Raw genomic sequence first — 5,159 nt, 5'->3', positions numbered from 1 at the left:
TTCCCAACCCAGGGATCAAACCCAGGTCTCCTGCATTGCAGGCAGATTCTTTACTGTCTGAGCCACCAGGGAAGCCACAAGGAGAAGTCAATTCCCCAGTTTCTCAAGGAATCAAATGGCTTAAGTTTCAAGGACAAATGAAGTGTGTATTAATGTTTCACATTTAAAGGAAAACTTGCTTTCTGTAACTCTAACTAATCAGATATTACCTTAATATAAAAAAAATTTTACTGAGTATGACCCTGAGTCATCTTTAAATATGTTACATTTTTTTCCTGATATGAAAAATATTCTTCTTCATATGATAAAATATCTACTGAAGACTCTAAAGGGGAAAGTAATAATCACATACAATTTCACTGTCCAGATACTTTACATGTTTTATTGTATTTTTCTGAAGTTTTTTTTAAGGCTATAAATGTATATAACTTTTATATAAATTATTGTATCACACATATATCCTTATGCCTCATTTATCATATCATAAGCCTTTTGTATTCATAAGTGTTATTTGAAAATAAGATCTTATTGACTGCATAAGATCCCTAAGACGTTATTTGCAATGAAGTGAAAATATGATACTCATATTTTAATTTAAATAGAAGAAAACATTGACAATTATTGGTGGAAAGTCAGTCTCCACAACTCTGCCCTCCTTCTATATATATCCAGAGGCTTAATTATCGCTGGTGCAGAGGTTTCAGAGGCATTGCTAAGATCAAACAGGAAGGCAGGAAAACAGATTTTGTGTTTAAGTCCTGAAAAGAAAGAGAAGATAAGATGGAATGAGGCCAGTAAAATGCGGAAATAATGTGAAGTGGATTTCTATCTCTCCCTTCATTCTCCTGTTAGTCATCCCTGATGGTTTAGATCATCAGTAGATTTCTATTCAACTCAGAAATGTTCAAGGCGAGTGTCATTTTTTATGAAAATTGATGATAATGCTTGATACTGAGGGCTTCAGATTAAGTTGACATAAGGTAAAATAAATAGTTTGAGTAGATGCAGGGACTGGGGACAAAGAATCATGAGAAGGTAAACTCCTGGGAATTTGAAGATATGCTAAGAAGGGTTTGGCCATGTAGTGGGTGGGATCATTGTCTTTGGTCCCAGAAATTTCTTTTTGGAATGGATATATTTATCTCTTTTTTTACCATTTAAAAATATTTACTTCAAACTTTATTTCTTTTTTATTTTTAAGAGAAATAAAATATTTTAATATCAAAGTTGATATTATACTTTATTTATAAGTTTATTCTTTCTTTTTAATGTTCAGTTCAGTTGCTGAATTATGCCACAATAATTCCTGAGGTCATTTAAATACTCTATTCAGACATTAAACATCTTAAATATTCCATCTTTTAGTGTTTCATAATTTCCCTAATATTTTCCTTCTTTGTACAAGATGGTTTTCTGTTTTTTTATGAAAGTAACTCTTATGAATTAATTCAAAGTTAGCAGTATTCCTTTATTATACACTCCTAAAAGGACAATTGCCATGTTGAAGTATCTGTTCTTAAAACTCTTGAAGTATGTTAAAATGAACATATTTCTCTGATTTTCTTCTATCTTCTCATTCTCTCTCACACCCTCTTTGTATTACTGTCTCTTATACCCATCATCTTTGAGTTTTCTATTTTAGTTGTTCTTTTGTACTCTTTTCTTCTTGCACCAGTACTTTCAAAACTTGAAAAAAACTTCCTCTGGATATTTTTGGTCCATACATGTCTGGTCAAAAACTTTTAACATGCCCAGTTTCTGACTGTAACATGATAACTTTGTTTCCTTCCTGGCCTTACAGCATATAGCACATCCACTTAAACAAACTGAAAATAGACAAACAGTGCTTTCCAGACCTTGTGTCTGTTATTTTAATTCAGATTTGTCATTTGTATCTACCATGTCCCTAAAGTTATAATGATGTTCAAGTTGAAAATTCTTCTTGGGTTATAGCACTTTGTAGGGAGATGGGAAGAAAAGGAAAGAATTTCAGTGTCATTGGAAGAATCAGTTCCACAATCAGTATAGATTCTTAGTCTCAACTTTACATTTTGTTTAGAAAATGAAATTTCAGGGTTTATTGTTCAGTTCTTATGTTGAAGAGTCGGAGAGAAATAAGAAAGTGTCTCTTTTACAAACACTAACAGAATATAAAATAACTTGCTTTGAGAAATGGTTGCATGTTCAATTTATTTCTTCCTTGGTGATTGTTGACTCCTGCAAACCATTATGTAGAAGCAGTTGTATACAGAGTGGTCTGGCGTAAGAGACTATTGTGCAGGCTCAGGTTACTTCATATCCTTTTCAAAAGCTGCGGTCTTTCTTATCAACATGCTTTCTAGCCACCATGAGCAGTGACTTTTTCTATGTATCCTTTTAAAGACACTTATAGTTACTTGGAAATTTGTTGTAAGGGAGTTGCTGGTGTGAATTACCTATAAAGAATACACTTTTGGCTTCTAGAAAAGAAGGAAATACATAGCAAAGAGGAAAACTTACCATAATCTTTATTTCCAGCTATTTTCTCTGGCTATTTCTATTTTACCAGACTATGTTAAACAGATATTTATTGAATGGTTACTAGGATCAGATACTATGCTAGAAGCTAGAAATAAATAAGACAAATAGCCTCCTTATGGTAAAAATCACAGGAGTTATGTTTATAATATTTGCCTGGTGACTGGGTGCGACCAGCTCAGCATTTAATTTTTTTAAAACTGCATTTTCATTGCTGTGCATGCCAGCTACCAGTGATCAAATCACTCATAATACAATGTGACTTGGTGGAGTATTTATCTATTTTCTTGGGCAGTCTGCAAAGAACATATGAAAGAAATCTTTTAGAAAACTCATTCACTCTATACTACCTTAATGAACTTGTCTTCAATATGTAGACCAAAAAAAAGTTTTCAACCTTTTTTAATTTTGTAAAAATATGCTACAAAATAAGTAGTTCTGTCTGAGAATGTAAGTATCACATTAAAAAAATAGCAACATAGAATAAAGGGTGTTATATGGTGGTTTTTTGATAATAAATGTAAGGGTTTACTCTATGAGATAAAAGGATATATTGATGAGATGTAAGACTTACATGGTTATGCTGTGATGCAGGAACAAAATCCTAAGCACTTGAGTAAGAATCTTATTCTCTTGTGAGTGGTTTCAGTGCTGTGAAATCCTGAGGGATGAACTAAGCTCCGTGCGCAGAAAAAAAATGAATAGAATCCACCTTCTCATATCCACTCTGAGCCCAAGTTATTCAATTATGTTTCCTACATTGATGTAGGATGTTAGTCTGTTAGTCATAGCCAGGTGGTGTTTTGGTTATGTCATACCTTACTTCTAAATAGTTCTAAGAATTAATTGATCAAATTGTCTGGAGAGAAGAGTTACACTTCAGTTTTTGATTTGGACATTTATGCCAAGTAACGAAAACCACAGGCTTCCTTGGTGGCTAAGTCACTAAAGAATCTGCCTACAATGCAAGAGACCATCCCTGGGTTGGGAAGATCCTCTGCAGAAGGAAATGGCAACCCACTCCAGTCTTCTTGCCAGGGAAATCCCATGAACAGAAGAGCCTGGTGGGCTACAGTCTATGGGGTCACAAAGTGTTGGACACAGCTGAGCGATTAAACCACCACGGACAACAAAGAACATAGTCTAGCACCTACTGGGTTAAATTTACTTATAGATGCAATCCAAATGTCACATGGTAGCAGAGGACTTTTGCCTCTTTGTGCTGTACTTAGTCTCTCAGTAGTGTTTGACTTGTTGTGGCCCCATGGATTGTAGCCCGCCAGGCTCCTTTGTCCATGGGGATTCTCTAGGCAAGAATACCAGAGTGGGTTGTCATACCCTCCTCCAGGGGTTCTTACCAACCCAGGGATCAAACCCAGGTCTCTCACGTTGCAGGCAGATTCTTTACCATGTGAGCCACCAGGGAAGCCCTTTAGACTTCTTAAAGAAGCACTTAAGATTCAGAAACTCTCCCCTACTCCAAAAGTCTTTTAAACTATTTAGAGAAAATAGGTAATTCTAGGCAAGCAGAGACGTTACTTTGCCAACCAAGGTCCGTCTAGTCAAGGCTATGGTTTTTCCCGTGGTCATGTATGGATGTGAGAGTTGGACTGTGAAGAAAGCTGATCGCCGAAGAATTGATGCTTTTGAACTGTGGTGTTGGATAAGACTCTTGAGAGTCCCTTGGACTGCAAGGAGATCCAACCAGTCCATTCTAAGGGAGATCAATCCTGGGTGTTCATTGGAAGGACTGATGCTAAAGCTGAAGCTGCAATACTTTGGCCACCTCATGCGACGAGTTGACTCACTGGAAAAAACTCTGATGCTGGGAGAGGTTGGGGGCGGGAGGAGAAGGGGACGACTGAGAATGAGATGGCTGGATGGCATCACTGACTCTGTGGACATGAGTTTGAGTGAACTCGGGGAGTTGGTGATGGACAGGGAGGCCTGGCGTGCTGTGATTCATGGGGTCGCGGAGAGTCAGACACAACTGAGCAACTGAACTGAACTGAACTGAAGCAAAAAGAAGTCTCATGTATTTTTTCCATATAGGCTTTGCATTTATCGTCTTGTTTTAGTAACTTATTTAAATATGACACCTTATTTTTACACCACATATTATATTTTGTCAACCTACTTTTACATATCATCTAATAGGCTCCTCAGGACAACCTCTTGAGAGAGACAGGTCAATGTTTCCCAAAATTTGCACAGCAAGTAGTTTATTAATAGAGTAAGAATTGGAGCCTTGGCTCTAAATTTGAGGTTCCTGAAATAGTTTTACAGGCTAGTCCTTTAGTTTGTTTTAGTTCTATACATTTCTCCTAGAAAAGCAAGGTAAATAAAGGAAAAACTGATAAGTTGTGGGGAATGTACCACTAAAATATAGTACGTAAGATTTTCTTTCACAACATAACAAACCAAACTCGTTAAGTCCCTTAAAATAGCCCAAAATAACAGAATCAAGGCTTAAAAATAGCTGAGGAAAGAATTCTAATGGACCATAGAAAAACCCTGGCTCAAAAACTATATAAAGGCTTTTCTCAGGAGTGCCTGAGGTGATGCCCAGAAACTTCTGAAGAAGGCAAATGTAAGTCCTTGATCAACTCCTTCTCAATCGGATTCATTGAAAATGATTTCTC

This window comes from Moschus berezovskii, chromosome 10 (genome assembly GCF_049115385.1).
Source record: "Moschus berezovskii isolate FMDL1 chromosome 10, NW_MosBer_1.0, whole genome shotgun sequence".
Taxonomy (NCBI): domain Eukaryota; kingdom Metazoa; phylum Chordata; class Mammalia; order Artiodactyla; family Moschidae; genus Moschus; species Moschus berezovskii.
Note: the sequence above shows the minus strand (reverse complement) of the source record.